General features: G+C 32.8%; 1 long non-coding RNA gene and 1 pseudogene across 4 annotated transcripts; both read left to right on the forward strand.

The window, feature by feature from the left end:
• The window catches only part of LOC118058312 (NADPH-dependent aldo-keto reductase, chloroplastic-like), a 55,648-nt pseudogene that overhangs the window by 25,793 nt on the left and 11,044 nt on the right, over positions 1–18,811 (forward strand).
• Positions 2,251–16,101, forward strand: LOC140954859 (uncharacterized). 4 transcript variants are annotated; one of them, XR_012168465.1, is made up of 14 exons: positions 2,251–2,369; positions 2,975–3,306; positions 4,296–4,382; positions 4,491–4,747; positions 5,330–5,386; positions 9,555–9,742; positions 9,834–9,878; positions 10,206–10,406; positions 10,502–10,945; positions 11,025–11,271; positions 11,367–12,707; positions 12,857–14,562; positions 14,690–15,420; positions 15,507–16,101. It is a non-coding gene; the product is annotated as an uncharacterized lncRNA (long non-coding RNA). The 4 variants fall into 4 exon arrangements; XR_012168464.1 differs by lacking the exons at positions 14,690–15,420; positions 15,507–16,101 and having other exon boundaries at positions 4,491–4,534; positions 12,857–14,662; XR_012168467.1 differs by lacking the exons at positions 9,555–9,742; positions 9,834–9,878; positions 14,690–15,420; positions 15,507–16,101 and having other exon boundaries at positions 4,491–4,534; positions 12,857–14,662.

The following is an 18,811-nucleotide window of genomic DNA, read 5'->3' on the forward strand; positions in this document are numbered from 1 at the left end:
GTTCTATTTCACATGAAGCTTTTGTGGCCTTCCAAGCTACTTCCATATTTATGATCTCCTTTTTGATAGGCCTTTTGCTTGCTATCATGCATGCCTATGTGTTGATGGGTGTATGGTAATATATTGCCCCAAAAGTTTCTGTATATTTGTTGCTAACTTAGGTGTGTGACTTTTAGGAAAAAAATTTATTATTGCCACCTGTTGCACTTGAGGTGATAGACTGATGTTGCATTGATGTGTCTTAGCCTTAAATACTGAAAAATGAGTAAATAAAAAGAAAAGAATTATTCCTCATGCTTTTACAATGTCAATCTGCTATTTGTGATTTATTAATATACTTTTTGAGTATTAACATTAGTTTCTGTTCCAATTTCATTTTCTTTTCTTTTCTTTTCCAAATTTCTTGTTTTCCTTTGTACCCACCCTTGAAGTGTATTTTCTTTCTTTATCTTGATGGTCTATGTCAGGAAAAGACACTTTTATGTGGTAGATGGGCTTTTGCTATGTGCAGTATCTTTATTTCATAAATGGTTTTTTAGTAACTTGCGGTATATTAGAGCATGAATAGCATCTTAGCATCCTTTATCAAAAACAAGTTCAGGCAACCCAATTTTCTAGCAAATCTGCCTGTGACAAATGGCTGCAATATGAAATTGACTTTGGCTTGATCCACTTAAAATGGGCTATCTGTGTTCTCTGCAATTGGTGCTAAAGGATCTGACAAGAATTTTCTTTTTCATTGTGAGTGATCGTGTCCTTGATTTTTTTTTTTTGTTGGTGTACTTTTCAATAAACTTTTATTGGAGTTAATTGATATAAAACTTATGTTATGAGGTTGTAGTGTGTTTCTTTAGTAGCCATTCGTTTTGTATTTGGTGATCTCTTCCAAACGTACATAGTTAATGATAGACATCAACTACTCCATGTATGTTTCATTATGCACTATCTCATTTACAATTAATGAGATTGATGTATTTTCTCAATGTCACCCTTTTAAGTTTGTATTATGATGATTGTTGTTATTTAACAGGTAGGTGCAAGGCATCAAGTTTTATGTGCTTTCGTAGAGGTTGTGATTGATAATTCTGACAAATGCGTCTCTGCAATACTCCGTAACCTACTTCCTTTTTCTTTTTGATGTGTGGATGGATGTCAACCTTTTAAGTTTGTATTCTAATGATTGTTGTTATTTAAGAGGTAGGTGCAGGGCATCAAGTTTTATATGCATTCGTAGAGATTGTGTTTGATAATTCCGACAATCACATCCCGATAATACTTCATAACCTACTTCCTTTTTCTTTTTGATGTGTAGAGAATAAATAATGGTCCAAATCTTATTACAAAAGGAGAAGGATCCTGATTTTTATGTTCATATGTTTCCTTCTTCTAACACATGAGCTTACATTTATCATTACAAATCTTCTCCTACAATGCTCTAGAATTTCTTTTGAATTATTTATTCTCCGACAAGGCTTAATTTTATTTGAGAAGTTTAAAAAGTCAAAACTATGGCCACCATCAATTAGGATAACAATCTAGGATTCTGCCCCTATCCTTGCATCCATGCATAAAATTGGCAAACTTGTAATGCTTTACAGAAGAACTATGGGGAAAACAGAGAAGTGCTCTATATTTGCAGCCATACAATTTTTTTTTTTCTTTTTTTGTGATCCCTCCCGACCTTAAAAAGATGAAAGGAACCTGATTACTCTTTTCTTCTTCAAAAGTGCTCATTCTCTGTGTAGTTCTTTGTGAAGTCGTTTATCATATAGATTAACCAAGGTGGTTAATTTTTTGTTAGGATGTTGTCTTCAATTGCTACCTCTTGGAATTTTCAACTTCATCAATGTTGGCGGGTCACTTAAACATGACTACTGTCATGCCAAGCCCTCACTCTCCTGGCTTCCTAAATTGGTTGGGTTGGAAATCTCTGTTTCACTTTTTTAGTCTCCACATCAACCAATCGGGACCATCTTCTTTGTCGATGGCCACCACAAATAGCTGCTGACTTGACTATCTTTGTGATAGTAAATGTTCGCTACACTTTTATAGTCTTAGTCCTTATGTAGGAATCATATAATGTTTTGTCAGATTCAATGGCAAAAATTATACTCCTTGGGAGTTTACATTGGAGAATTTTCTCAAAGGTAAATAACTGTAATTTCTTTCCTTATCTTGATGGTTATGTCTCTCCCTAAAAAGCACTTTTATTTGGTAGAAAGACTTTTGCTATGTGTAGTGCCCTTTCTTTTTGGCAACTTGCAGTATAATGTAGCGTGAAAAGCAGTGGAGCACCTTTTATCAAAAGGCTACTCGTGACAAAAAGGCTGCAAAAGGATGATTATGTAGGAAAGAAAACTTCGTTAATGGTAAGAAAACTCTGCTAATGGTGCTGTTCTTTAATCTCTTTGATAGAAGGCGGATGATTCTGTATTTCAGGATGTATATAAAGCAGGTAATGTCGTGCAAGAATTTATTTTTTTTGTGTATGGTTTTGTTTTTGAAAATAGATAGCTGAATTTGATTGTTGTTTGGATAAAGGTTGTAATCAAGGGTTTTAGGAGCTATCTAGGACAAATTGCTACCAAAGTTAATTGTGTTGGTCATTTAAAGTTGTAGAAGTTGACCCATTAAAGTACAACAAAACAAGGAATGATTCCAACATAATCATAATTTGACTCTTTTCCTACCTACTTTTCAAGGGGGTTACTTCCACCCTGTGTCAAATTGATCTTCATATTGCAGACAACAACATCTTCTTTTAGTGTGCTGGCACCATTTCCTTGAATGAAAAATCACCTTCAATTAAAATTTTCTAGTGCATCGTAGAAAGAGAAGACTAACATAAAACATGTCTTTTTTTTCTTTTGTGTAATCTATTATAAACCTGGGCTTAAAACATCAATTGATCTTGTTTGTTGATGCTTTGTTTTTAATGTTCACGGTACTAATGCTATCCATCTAAATTTTACAGATAGATGATTCAATATTTCAAGCATTGAAATTTCTCATGATCAGGAGCTAAAGGAAGCTAGAGATTTCATTCTGCACATCAGGAGAAGAGACCTATTACCAGGTATCCTAATTTATTATCGGGATAGGTTTGACGGCCTAATTTTTTGTGATCTAGGAACATGATCTATTCTTTTTTTGAGTTATTTTGACTCAAAGGAAACATATGTTCCTGTTTGTTAACACACTATTACAATTTGTTATATTTTTTAGTTCTGCAATGAGTTTTCTGTTCCGAAGGACAAGCTAGAGCACTTCAAAGACATCACTCCACAGGACATTGTTTGTTCCCAGGTTTATAATAGATTACACCAAAAAGAAAAAAAAAAAACATATGTTCTATGTTAGTCATTTCTTTCTACAGTGCACTAGAAAATTTCAATTGAACATGATTTTTCATTCAGGAAAATGGTGACATATCCAAGCCAAGGTATCATACTTTAACAAAGAGAAGAATGCTAATATTTTTTGGGGATGAATGTTGAATGCTTTTATTTAACGTGTGCTATGCTAAAATGTAAGGTATCTCATCAACTAAAATTTTCCACATTTTACTATCTAAGCTATAAATTTCAGCTAAAGGGCCTCACATTAGGTTTTTTTTCCTTTACTGTCAATAAACTAATACATACAATTAACATGGTAGATAATAATAAATCATAGTCTAGTAGATGGAGAATTTGCAAATAAGTAATTCAGACATCATTATTTAAGAATTATTTGGGTATTTTGTTACTTAAATAAATCTCTTAGGGATTTTATACCTGCTTTCATTTGACCTAGTGTAGGATTTGGGGGGCCTGTACAAGCACTCATATTTTTGAGTCTTAATGCTAGATGCTTGTCCAGCGAAATTTGATTTTTTGTAATTTTGCATGTTTCTTTGCTCCTGTGGATATCAACTCTTCTACTTTCATTGTAGATTCTAGGAAGCTTCTTGTGGATTTCTTGGTCTTTTCTTTCCTTCATTTGTTGTTGGATGATTGTTTTTGCAATTTTGCGTGTCTACTTGCTTTTGTGAACATCAACACTTCTACTTTCCTTGTCTATTATGAAACCTAATGTTCACAGATATTTTTATTTCTTTGTTGTGCTGGTTTTATCTGTCTCTCTTTCTATCGCTCTCACCACATCTTCTTACAATCTACGATGCACTTCTCTGTGTTAATCTCTTATAGATTTGGTGCCTCATTTGGCACGATCATATACCAAACTTGCCTTATCCTTATTGATGTTTGAATTGGATAATCTTAGAAATAATTGCTTGTTTTTCCATTTATTAGGTGATCGTTGTTTTTCCTTAAAAGTCATTTTTTAAGCATCGTTTCTGGAAGTGCTTAATTGGTTGAATGTGCTTTCGGTTTATAAAGGTGTAATACTTGACAATCTTTCATTCCTGTATATATATGGGTACAACAACTCTCTTAAATGGTAATTAATTCTTCTGTACCCTAATGGTCATGATCATGATGGAAAAGGCGTTGAAGAACTCAAGCTTTCCACGACAAAAGATCACATCCAGGTTAGTCATCTTAAAGCTGCACCTTATTTGATGAGGTGTTGGAAAGATTAGCTTTTAAGTTCTGATGATGGTCTTATAACATGGTGTGTCCATGATTTCAGCAATGTTGTTACAGGCATGGAAAATTTCCAAGTGAATTTACATTTAAAACAAGCTATTTTTTCCCGGGATTAAAAATGCTATGGGATCTATGGTTGCTCTCTAGATAAAAAGGTTAAGCACAAAGATTCAATTAAGTGCTCTTTTTGCTTGGCATTAAAAATATTTTATTGATAGATAGAAAAAATAAAATGTTCTTGTGATATATTGCTAGATTAGAAATAGAAACAAACATGAAATAGAGAAACGTACATGAAATTTTTCTACCCCTCATATATTTGGTTGATAACTATGAGAAATAAAAATGTTTTTTAAATTTTTAGTCACTGAACATCCCATTTCATTCAAGCAATAAATTTGCTGGGCAGATGAGGTCCAAGAAGCCGTGTTGGTCTTGTGCAGATTTATTAGATGTACATCTAATTTTATACCCTTGTACTGGAAGATAACTATGAGAAGGAAAAATGGTTTTACATTGCTAATCACTGAATCTCCCATTTCATTCAAGCATTAGATTCGTTGGGTAAAAGAGGTCCTTGAAAGCTGCTTTGGGCTTGTGTAGATTTATCTTTCTGTCACCCTTAGTATTGATCATGTTGTTAACTCATCTTTTGATAAGTTTCGAGTCATTCAATGATCCTAAGTTATGATTTTGTCATGATTTGATCTCTAACTAATTGATTTCATGCTATCTAGATTGTGGATGGCTGCAAATTTGAGGGGTTATGTACTGACCAATAGTGATGGGAAAAGGTATATATTATCTTGTTGTGCAGCATAACTCTATTTTGTTGCCAAACATTTATGTTGTATTCATAGTCTTACTCTATCAACAACATTCTTAATATGAATAATTAAGCTATTCTAAGTTACTTTTTCCAAATGCTGAAAGTGTATAGAATATTTAATCCACACAATAAGATGTAACTTCTCTCAAGAATACAGTAGACAAGTCATACCATACATTCATCTTAAATATTTTTAATACGTCTTTTTGGGTACTTTGTTACCTTTAAAGACACGAGTTTGATTGACCTTAAAAATTTTCTTTTGATGCTTTTCTTAGGTAAAATGGCTGGAAGCTTTAACTTACTGTGAGACACCTATTACATAGGCTTTTCTCTTAGCATAAATAGTAAGGACCTTAGCATCCATGATTATGTTTATTATGACTTTCATGTAACTTTTCATTTGTTTTCCTAAGATGATGAAACAAGAACACGTATGAAACAAAACTCAAGACACACTCTTTGTGTGGCCATAATATTGCTCTTGCTAAATAAATATATTACTTGTGCTCCCTAACAAGCAAAATTTCTCATCACTGGCCAGACCATGTTAATACTTGTTTGGAAGTATTTAGACCCTGGATCATGCATGAGCACTTACCGGATTTTTTTTTTTGTTTTGCTGCCGATTCTCATCAATGTTTCCAACCTTTCTAAATTGTATTGTTGACCTTGTAACAACTAAAATAACTGTACCTACCGTAACTGTTTCTTGGAACGGATTTTAATTTATCAGAAACCACTTGTTAGGAGAAAATATTACGATCAAAATCCTTATTTGATGATCGAATTCTGCTTAGGCTCTACTTGTTGGTCTGGGACCTTAATAGGGCCTTTTCTTGGTTAGTTCTGTCTTTCTCATGTGTTGCATGCAAGGTATTCATTGAAGGTTTTGAGAGGTGTTTGGTTAATTGTTTTTCAAAGATGTTTGTAAGACTTTATGTTTTTTGTTTTCTAAGGATTTAATTATTTTGTTGGGTTGAAGGTGCACTTTGGAAAAAACCATCTTTTTCGAATGATTTTTGGGAAATGATTTAATGGGACGGGCTTTTGATGATTTTTGTATTTGTGTTTGTACATTTAATTTTTAATAGCTTTCATAATTGGTTTGGACATGTTTTTGTTACCTCTAGCTTAATGTTTCTGTTGAAGGGGATTATTTTTGCTCTTTTTTTGGTTGTTGTGCATTGCACTATGATTTTTTGATTGCTTTCTTGATTGTGCTTGCTGCAGATTTTGTTGTTTATTGTACTTTGATATTGCCTTATTTATCTTTGTTGTGTCATAAATGTTTTTTCTATTGGTGCTATGGTTCGGTTCGAGCCTACTTGCTCTGTTAGTTCCTGCCTTTTCTATTTTCTTTATTCTTTTTTAATTTTACAGTTCCTCCTTTATTGTGTTTATGTTGTTATTGTATTATTTCTGGCTTATGATTTTTCTCGGTTTGCGTTTGATTAGTTTTAGTCTTTGCCATGTTAATTTTGTCTTGGTTGGCTCTTCAACTTCTTCTTGTTGTTGTTGTTGTTCTTGGGGGGTGGGGGGATAATTGAGTTGGGTTTTCTTTCGAGGTTGTTTTCAGCGTGTATAATTTTATTTTCTGTGGTAACCAAGAAATGAAATAAATCAAATAATTACAATTGATCTGTACTTGGATGAGAGGCTAAAGGAAAGGGATGAAGACAAAGAAGAGGTGAAAAAATATCAGCAACTTAACAAGCAGCAGAAATGTCTAGAATATATTATTTATGATACGGAACTCCATGATGCTTGACAAAAATTATTGGAGGTGAGTACCTTTTAGATGCTTGGACATGCATATAAGTTTATTCATGTATTGCTTTTATGAATCTCATAGAATGTTGCCCAAAATTACTTGTTGAAGTATTACAAGGAGAGAGGCATGCTAATAGATGACAAAGAGGGAAAATAAAATATGATCAAACTGGTCAGTCATTTATAGATTTTATGATGCCTCTTGTTTCTTTATTGGATGTTTGTACCTTCCTTTATTTGTGTGCTTATTACAAAACATTATGTACATTAGGAGGATGCCTAAATTTGCATCACATTCAAGTGCTAACACCTTTATCCTAAAAGTAGAACACCTATATCAAACCAGGTCGCCACACTTTTGAGTAGCTTTGCGAGAATACCTGCCATTCATACTGTTCCAGCACCGTTTACCTTTACTAACCCCATTCAGCTCTTTTGCTTCCATTCCTTAATGCTTTGAAATGAGGACAAGCCACTTTTATCCCACTTAACAGGTAAGGATAAAGTATCCGTGTGTAACTTATCCACTTGGTTCTCATGTGGTACCTTTATTAAAAATGTTGAAGTTTTCTCCCAATTTTACCCTAGTATTTGCATATGATAGTCCTTCAGCATGCTTGTTCTAATTGAAATAGTGTTAATCCAATAGAAACATTGATTAAAGTTTTGTTGTTCTGAATTTATATGTAAGTCTCCTCGTTTAACTTATCCATCCACGTGGTTCTGATGTGGTCCCTTTATTAAAGAGGTTGAAGTTTTCTCCCAATTTTTCCCTTGGATTAGCCCAGGTTAGTTTTCCATCGTGCTTGTTCTAATTGAAATAGTATCGATCCAGCAAAAACATTGGTCCGAGTTTTGTTGTTAATAATTTGTATGTTGGTCTACACAGAAGTGAAAACTAAGTAATTTCTTGTGCTATTTTGTTCAAGAAGGTAATTTCTCTATGTGTTTTGTTAATTGATTGCTGATGTTTTCATTAGCTTGGTGTGCAAATTTAGGTTGAAAGTTTTTGGTTTGAGAAGCTCTATAGTTATTGCTTTTGGAATCCAAGGATGGATAGTTGTGAGAAAACATTTTACTTTGATAATTGTGGTCGATTGGTACCAACAATAAAAGTAAGCTGTAAAGTACCTACATATACGCTTCTAGAGTCCACCCCAACCAGAATGCTACTAGGAAATTATATGATTTGAGAAGTAAAACACTTTTTCCTTGATATGATATTTAAGTAACTTTAATTATTTAACTGACATGTTCTTGAATACTGGTGGAGTATTGTTTATGCCCAAGGGCTTGTCTATAAATGTGTGTACTTTTTCAAAATTTGCATGAGCTAAATTGTTAATGATGTTGATATGACTCGTGCAATGGCCTACATGCATATATCGCTGCATATTCTTCTTATTCTCCTAAATTTTTACCTAAACTATGATCTTTCTAGATTAAGATGTGTCCACAAACTGATGATTTGAACTGCATTATTGTGGATGGTTAGGATAAATATCTTATATTTTATGATGCCTTATACACAATGATCCTTGTACATGTTTATGATGGCCTACATGCTAATATCGCTGCATATTCTTATTATTCTCCTAAGTTTTTTACCTAAATTGTGATCTGTCCAGATTTGGATGTGTCCACAAACTGATGGTTTGGACTCCATAATTGTGGATGGTTAGGATAAAAATCTTATATGTTCTTTTACATAATGATCCTTGTACATGTTTATGATGCCTTAACAAGTTAGTAATGATCAGGTGATTAAGTAAGGAAGAAAGTCGTTATGACAAGGGGCTTTTATGATTATTGATGCTCAAAGTTGAAGTTTATGTACATAATTATGTAGAATAGATCACATTGAGGTAAGAAATCTCATGAATGTACAGTTTCCATCACATAGACTAAAATGAGAAAACAGAGCTAGCGACTCATTTCACAACTACTCTGAAATGACAGAAACAAAAGTTGGAAGCCATAACATCCTTTGTGAAGTGTGAGATATTACATGGTCCTTAATTGAAGGGGCATGAGCAAAATGATTCTAATTAATTGGTTGAAGTCATAACACAATAACTCTAAAGTGTGTTTTGAGTTGTTTTTAAAAACTTGATTTTAATATTTCACTATAAAAAGATTTTTTTGACTAACTGTTCTTCTAGGTGTTTTTTATAAGATGAATAGACTCATTGGTTGAAGTCACAACACAAGAACTCTGAACTGTGAATTTGCTTTATTGTTTTTGTGTAATAAATGACTAAAACAATTTCAGTTTTTTGTTCTTGCCTTTTAATATATTGTTAAACTTTTATGTCTTGTATTCAATGTTTTAAACCAATTTATCTTGCTTGATTTGCCAGCTATTATCTTTGCTGAAATCCTAGAAGATGATGTTTTGATCTTCCTCCACATGTACTCGTTACTTACTGAGATAGGTCATATTTACATGATTCCACTAAAGCATTCAGCGTTTCAAAAGCCATAAAAAATTAGTCTGAGCATGAGTTTGATCCATAAGACCTGCTAGAGTGAATTTCAACAAGCCAAGGTATCAAACTCTAGCAAAGAGAAAAAAACTAATTATTTTTTGGGGATAAAGAATGTTGAAAGCTTTTATTTAACATGTGCTTTGCCTTCAGGATGATGCTACGATTTCACGTGTGCTAGCTATGCTAAAATGTAAGGTATCTCAACTAAAATTTTCCACATATTATTACCTAAGCTATAATTTCAGCTGAAAGGGCCTCACATTAGGTTTTTTTCCTCTACTGTCAATAAACTAATCGATACAGCTAACATGGTAGATAATAATAAAACACAGTCTAGTAGATGGAGAAGTTGCAAATAAGTAATCCTTTGGCCATAGTTATCTGAGGAGGTGTTAAAGCAGTGTTAGGCTATCTTGACATTCAATTTGAAAGCTCTGTCCATGATCAAAACTGTATTGTTTCATTTTTTTCCTAAGGCAAGGTAGTGCCCTTTGTATATTTATTTGTCCTCTTCTCATGTAGAGGAGGCTTGGAGCAATATTTCTTAAAATCAGCTAAGATGTATAACGAGTGGTTGAATTGAATGCTCATGAGGAGTCCAAGGGGAGCAGAGAGAAAGGGGAAGCAAAGAAATGATAAACAAAAGCAATAAAAAACTTGACAGAGCTAGAGGTTGATGGGAAAGACCCGCGAGAGAGAATTTCAAGACATATCCAAGCCAAGGTATCAAATTCTATCTAGGAGAAAAATGCTAATTATTTTTTAGGGTTAAAAAACGGTGAATGAATGCTTTTATTTAAAGTGTGGTATGCTTTCAGGATTATGCTACGAAGCAACTCGATATTCTATAGAGAGAAATACAGGATGCCCATGAGGAGTCCAAAGACTTGGAGAAGGTGCTCAAAGATCTTACAAAAGAAGCTCATGAATTTAGTAGAGAGAAAGAGGAAGCAGAGAAATGACAAAAAAAAGCGATAAAAAACCTGACAAAGCTTGAGGTTGATGGGAACGACCTACGAGAGAGAATTTCAGGACATATCCAAGCCAAGGTATCAAATTCTAACAAGGAGAAAAATTCTAATGCTTTCAGGATGATGCTACAAAGCAACTTGATATTCTATAAAGAGATACAGGATGCCTATGAGGAGTCCAAGGACCTGGAGAAGGTGCTCAGACAAACAGAAGCGATAAAAAAGCAGACAGAGCTTTAGCTTGATGTGAAATACCTGTAAGAGAGAATTTCTAGACATATCCAAGCTAAGGTATCAAATTCTATCTAGGAGAAAAATGCTAATTATTTTTTAGGGTTAAAGAATGTTTAATGAATGCTTTTATTTAAAGTGTGGTATGCTTTCAAGATGATGCTACGAAGCAACTCGATATTCTATAAAGAGAAATACAGGATGTCCATGAGGAGTCCAAGGACTTGGAGAAGGTGCTCAAAGATCTTACAAAAGAAGTTTATGAATTTAGTAGAGAGAAAGAGGAAGCAGAGAAACGACAAACAAAAACGATAAAAAGCTTGACAGAGCTTGAGGTTGATAGGAAAGACCTCCGAGGGAGAATTTCAAGACATATCCAAGCCAATGTATCAAATTGTAACAAGTAGAAAAATGCTAATTATTTTTTAGGGTTAAAGAATGCTGAATGAATGCTTTTATTTAAAGTGTGGTATGCTTTCAGGATGATGCTACGAAGCAACTTGATATTCTACAGAGAGAAATACAGGATGCCCATGAGGATTCTAAGAACTTGGAGACGGTGCTTAAAGATCTTACAAAAGAAGTTCAAGAATTTAGCAGAGAGCAAGAGGAAGCAGAGAGACAATAAACAAAAGCGATAAAAAAGCAGACAGAGCTTGAGCTTGACGTAAAAGACTTGCAAGAGAGAATTTCTAGACATATCCAAGCCAAGCTATCAAACACTAACAAAGAGAAAAATGCTAATTATTTTTTTGGGATAAAGCATGCTAAATGCTTTTATTTAAAGTGCGGTATGCTTTCAGGATGATGCTATGAAACATCTTGATATTCTATCGCAAGAAATACAGGATTCTTTGAAGGATCTTGACAATATTATTCCCTTATATGAATAAGTTACAAAGGAAAATGGTATCACAAAGATGTAAGCCCAAGAATTTTAAAGTTTGTTCATGCTTTTGTTTGCTGCACATGGACCAAGTGCTCTTGTTCTGTCTACCTTTAGAATTGTCGGATTGCTTGGTGTTTGTATACGGGTTTTAGTCTTGACTAGTACTTAAAATGAACATGCCAAAGATTAGATTGCATTCAGATTCTATCTAGGGTAAGCTGTAGTTCCATTACCTCTGACATATAAATAAGAACTTGGATCAATCATGATGTCAAGTCAGTAAAAATTGTTTGATGATAAATTTATTCATTAAAAAGTTTTAGTTTTAGTTTCTAATTCCATTTTTGTTTTCCTTTCTTTTCTTTTCCAAATTTCTTTTTTTCCTTTGTACCCACCCTTGAAGTGTTTTTTCTTTCTTTATCTTGATGGTCTATGCTAGAAAAGGCACTTTTATGTGGTAGATGGGCTTTTGCTGTGTGCAGTATCTTTCTTTCATAAACGGTTTTTGGCAACTTGTAGTATAATGGAGCATGAAAAACATCTTAGCATCCTCTATCAAATCCAATTTAAACCACCCCAATTTTCCATCAAAGTTACCCGTGACAAATGGCTGTAATATGAAATTAACTTTGGACTGATCCATTTAAAATGAGCTATCTTATGCTTTCTGTAGTTGGTGCAAAAGGATCTGACAAGAATGTTTTTTTCATTGTGAGTGATCGTGTCCTTAATTGTTCTTTTATTGGTGTCCTTTTCAATATACTTTTATTGGAGTTAATTGATATAAAACTTATGTTATGAGCTTGTAGTATGTTTCTTTAGTAGCCATACGTTTTGTATTTAGTAATATCTTCCAAAACCTACGCAATTAATGATAGACATCACATGTACGTTTCACCATGCACTATCTCATTTACAATTAATGAGATTGAGGTATTTTCTCAATGTCACCCTTTTAAGTTTGTATTATGATGATTGTTGTTATTTAACAGGTTGGTGCAGAGCATCGAGTTTTATCTGCTTTTGTAGAGATTGTGTTTGATAATTCTAGAAGATCAATGATTGAAAGTAATAATTTTTAGGAAAACTGAAGTTATGAATTTATTGGAAAGTGGTGGGTTCTCTAGCAGCAAGAAAAGGTTTGATTCTTTGAACCTTTTGTTATTGCTTAATTTTCCTAAAATTATGTATATTCTTTTCCTATTGATTTTTAAATTTTATGTGTTTCTTGTGACACTTAATAGATAGAATCATTAACATTGTTGATAGACTCCGAGTGTCTCAAGTGTGGGATGCCATGAAAGTTTGAAAATTATTTCAGAAACATGCAAGGAAGGGATAGTTGAGTTGGGGTTTCTTTTGTTGATGGTTTTTCAGTGTGTATAATTTTATTTTCTCTATTAAATAGGGATCAATAGAAAACAAATCATTCAAGTAGTTCAGTACCTGGAAGAGAGGCTGAAGGACCGGTATGAAGAGAAAAGGGAGGTGAGAAAATATCAGCAGCTTGACAAGCAATGAAAATCTCTAGAATATACTATTTATGGTAAGGAACTCCAATGAGCTCAACAGAAATTATTGGAGGTGAGTAGCTGTTAGATGTTTGGACATGCATAAGGTTTCTTCATGTAGTGATTTTATGAATCTCGCAAAATGTGCACCAAATTGTTAGTTGAAGCATAGAAGGAGAGGCATGCTGGTGACAAAAAAGAAAAATAAACATGATCTTACTTGTCATTATAGATGTAGTGAGTCTCTTATTTCTTCCATTGGTTGTTGTTCCTTGTCCTTTATGTGTGTATTTATTACAAGATAATTTTGGAGTTTTAAACAACAAACTAAAAGGTTAGCTTAATTCTTACGTTAAAAATAAAATATTTGGCAGTTATGTTATTCTTTATCAGGTTCTTGTTTCTAGACTAGTTTTGGAAACTATTGGATTTATAATTAGCACTGCAATCTAGGAATTAAACATTAAATTGACAATCTTGAGGGTAGAATGTCGTGAAGTGTGAATGGCTAGTTGCCATACAATGATTGCTGCATAAAGATTTAGGTCTAGTATTTCTCATTCTTATTCATTGTTGGAGACTTTTACTTCAGCCCCTCATGACTTGCTTGGGAATGGCAGTGTGTTTTAGCATCTACAAAAAGGAAAACTTGTGCTTGTGCCTGTGATTTTTTTATGCTGTGTTATTTCGTTTCCTTCAAGATTTCTCTAGACTGTTTATCATTGGCATGACATATGCTTTTCTTCCTTAAAAATAATGTTACAAAATGGAAATCCTTTGTCCTAGTTATATCATGTGGTGTTTAAGTAGTGTTTAGATTGTCTTGACATTCAATTTCAAGACTATCCAGGATCTAAATTGTTTTGTTTCATTTTTTTCTCTCGAGGCAAGGTAGTGCCATTGTATATTTATTTGTCTCCTTTCAGGTGAATGAGGCTTGAAGCAAGGTTTCTGAAAATTTAGCTAAGATGCATGATGAGGTGTTGAATGCCCATGAGGAATCCAAGGACTTAGAGAAGGTGCTCAAAGATCTTACAAACAAAGTTCATGCATTGAACATAGAGAAAGAAGTAGCAGAGAAATGAGAAAGACCTGCAAGAGTCCCTAGAGTGTATTTTCTTTCATTATCTTGATGGTTCTGTCTATGCCAAAATAGCACTTTTATATGGTTGAAGGACTTTTGCTTTGTGCAATATCTTTCTTTCATAAACAATTTTGGCAACTTGTTGTTTAATGAAGCGTGAAAAGCAGCTGGGCATCCTGTATCAAAAAACAAGGTCAGGCAACCCATTTTCCAGTAGAGCTGTAAAAGGAAAATGATGATTTACAATGTTTTTTTTTCTTCAAATTTGGCTGAGGCAAGAGTTCAGATTAGTATATTTTGATACTTTAACATCAATGCAGATGTATGCTGGTGTTGTCAGAATCTTCCTATAGGTGGTACTTTCTTATCCCATGCTCATCATTTAATTAGGAAAGGACTAGGCCCTCTTATCAGATAATTCCATGATCAAAACACAATGCTAAGGGTTTTTCCTTTTTATTTTATTTTTTGAATTGTTTAGGTAGTTTTAGTAAATTGAACTTAACAGGAGCTATATCTAAAGAAATGATTAACCTCTCTAGCATACTATTTGTTCATTTTCTTAATTTTGTTTCCATTACTATAGGGATGTACCTTAAAATAGGCTAAAATTTCATGAGGTTACTCTTTAGTATATTTAGGTGTGAGAAGGACAATGTCAACAAACTTCTTGAATACAATAGGGGTGTAGCTTAGAATTAGCTAAAATGTAAGGTATCTCCTCAACTAAAAGTTTCTACATGTTACTACCTAATCTATGATTTCAGCTCAAAATTCCCCTCACATTAAACTAATTCATAAAGCTGACATGGTAGATAATAATAATAAAGCATGGTCTAGAGAACACAATTATTTATGAATTATTTGGGTATTTTATTTCCTGCTTTGGTTTGGCCTAGTGTAGTATTTGGGGGACCTGTATAGGCACCCATTTTTTCAAGTCTTAATGCTAGATGTTTGTCGAGTGAAATTTGATATTTTTTTGCAATTTTGCATGTTTTCTTACTCTTGTGGATATCAACAATTCTACTTTCTTATAGATTCAGGGAAGGTACTTGTGGATTTCTTGGTTTTTCCTTTCCTTAATTTGTTGCTAGGTGATTTTTTGCAATTTCACATGTTTCCTTGGTCCAACAGATATCAACACTTCTACTTTCCATGTCGATTTAAGGAAGCTTCTTGTGGATTTCTAGGTTTCTTCTTTTCTTCACTCGTTGTTGGTGATTTTTCGTTTTTTTTTTCCTTTAATCCTTTGGTAAGCTTGTGTTGTAGCCTTTTTGTTTTGATCTACGTGATTTTAATCACCATTTCAATTTTATCTATTTTTTAATCTTTTCAGAATGTTGGCATAGTTATTTTTATCAATAGTGTTGCACATCGTACACATGTTTGCCCTTTATGCCCATGTTTTGTGTTAACATATGCTCCTGCCTATTATATTTTCCAAGATCTTTTTCACGCTTTCATAGGCTGCCAATAAGGTTGTTACATGTTTGTTTTGCTGGCAATGATAGTTTGCTTTTAAACTTCTGATGTCTCTTTATACTGTGATTGTGCGATGCTCTTATTAGCATTTCTTTAATGTGTGCTGATAAAGATTATGAGCATTATTTTTATCAATAATGATGCATATCATTCACATATTTGCCCTTTATGCCCAAGTTTTGTGTTAACACATGCTGTCGTCCATAATTTTTTCCTGGATCTTTTTCGCGCTTTCCTAGGCTGCCAATAAGGTTGTTACGTGTTTTGCTAGCAATTATAGTTTGTTTTTAAATTTTGATGTCTTTTCGTACTGTGACTAGGCGATACCATTATTATCATTTCTGTAATGGATGTTGGTAAGATTGGGAGTATTATTTGATCAGGATAAAATTATTGCTACGACAACTTGACTACACCTACTAGAGAAATCAGTTGAGAATTTGATTAATTTGGCGACTGCCTTTATTTTTAAAAAAACTGGTTTCCATTATGTTCATGCAATGACTGTTTTTCTACTTAATTATGCATGGTGGATTGAATGAGTTCTCTTAGAGATACCTTATCAGATGAATTGATTTCTATAGGAGATGCTTTTGTGATGGATGATTTTTGCACAATTATGTTGTTTCATTTACATTTTCTTTGAGTTACTTTATACATGCAACCATTGATTTATTTAATTTTTATCTTGAGAGAATAATACTAATTTCAATTTGATATTTCTTCTTTTGATTTTTTTTTTAAAATCTGTTCTTTTGTCAAAGTTTATATGGTCTTTAATTTTATCCTTCAAATTTAGTTTATGTTTTTTGTTATTTCAATAATAATAATAATAAAACTAGTAAATCATTCTAAATTCTAATTTAGAATAATAAATTCCAAGAAATCATAAATTACATTTTTTATTAAATTCTAAATGAATATAAATTTTTATTCTATTTAAATAAAATGGAATAAAAAACAAATATATAAAAATAGTAAATAAATTAAATGTATTAGATGTAATTCTATTAATTAAATATAATAGGAATGATCCTGAAAAGAATACATAGTGTAGTTATTTACAAATAGGATTTAGGTAGTGTATGTCAATATCAAGAAAAAAAATACGAATATAATCGAATGGTAAATATTTTTTTTACCAATGAGAAGACATGGTAATAGTTATGATGATGGTGATTATAATAATAATAATAATAGTAATAGTCTTCAAATCAAGTTTATATTTTTTATTATTTCAACAATAATAATAATTATAACAACAACAACAATAATCATGGTGGTGGTGGACGTGTTGGTAATGATAATGATGATAGTAGTCGTGTGGTGGTGGTGCTAATAATAATAATAATAATAATATGAAACTTATAAAAAAACAATTAAAAAGGAAGGGTTTCCCTGATAGCTAGATGGATAATTTGATATTCATTACAATAGTCAAGTGAAGTCTATGGCTTTAAAAAAAAAAAACACTTTTGCCTTGGAGCTAAGGGTGTTTTTGTATTTTCACATGGTTTACAAGACAAAAATATTCCCAATGAAAAAAGAGTTAGCATAGTTATGGCAGGGGTATCTCAATATTTTTATTTTTTATAAACAATCAAATTATGCATGCGCCCTTAAATCCACGAAATGTAAGTAATTGAGGTCAAGGGTATTAGTGTCTTTTAGCAATTTGAAATTTAAAAAAATTGTTGGCATGTAGGGGCCACCACGAGCTTTTAGGCTATGTGTTTGGCGGCATCTACTAGCCTACATTACAAGATCTTCTCGAATTCTATGATTGACCTGAAATTTTAACCTGATATTTATAACTCATGATAAATGCTCTTCTATTTCTCAAAGGTCATGTCAATCCATTGACTACAATGAAAGTCATTGATGTTATTCCTGAAAATGCTAGACAGGCCTTAAATGTCTTACGATCAAGATTTGTAAGAGTTAAGTATAACATCTAACCTTACTAGTCTTATTTGTTATGACGTAGTTTAAAGCTTTAAATGGTTTTTGAAATAACTAATAATATGGAATTAACAACTTGAGTTTCAAATTAAAAAAAAGAAAGGCATTATTTGTTTCAAAGCTGAGAATAAGTCCAAACAAAAAATGTTTAAAGTATCTTTAAGGACTTCAAGTTTGAGTGTGTGAGTGTGTATAAAATCTTGGTTTCCATTGTGACCCCATCCCTTATCTTTATCTCTAATGTCAGCCTTCAACTTAGGAGCTTGCAAGCCTAATTGAACTTCTGGGAGATGTGGTGTTTCATCACTTGGATGTATGTATAGTTTTAGTATAGTTACTTTGGAAATTCTAGCAAGGCTTGATATTTTCTCTATTATATAAGTTAGGTCTATGTAAAGTACCACAAATTTAGTTTCCAATACAAAACCATGGTTTTGATAGCATCATCTTGTACAGGGACCCTTAACAGATTAACTAAACTCCTATAACATTCACTAAATAAATTTTGGTCTTTCATGCTTAACCTCTCAAAACAGCCCTTAGCTTGGTGACTTCATCGGTCTTCCTAGTACCATTAAGTGTTCAAGTTAATGCATTTTTCAAGTTTAGACAATTCTACTCACGATATTATCGTGTCTCATATTCAACTAAGAAATCCACAATTGGCATTTTTGTGATGGTAGTCTTGTTAGAAGCTGACACTATCCTGTTTGAAAACATCAAGAATGGTCTTTGTCAACTTTAACACTACATAAAAGAAGAAAACAAAAACATGGTTGTATGCCCCTATGTCCTAAAGGTAACCGAAGGATAGGTTCTAGTTTTATCTATTTGTGATTGGGTAATCTAGCTAATCTAACTTCTTCATCAATAAAAGGCTCTTACTATGGGCTCAAGTTCAACCATAATAAGTTACTTGAAACTCTACTTAGGCTATCAAGTTTCCCTTTGTAGTCCCATGTATGAGGGCAAATTTCTCATTTAGTTGAGAATTG

Source organism: Populus alba, chromosome 17 (assembly GCF_005239225.2).
Source record: "Populus alba chromosome 17, ASM523922v2, whole genome shotgun sequence".
NCBI classification, from domain to species: domain Eukaryota; kingdom Viridiplantae; phylum Streptophyta; class Magnoliopsida; order Malpighiales; family Salicaceae; genus Populus; species Populus alba.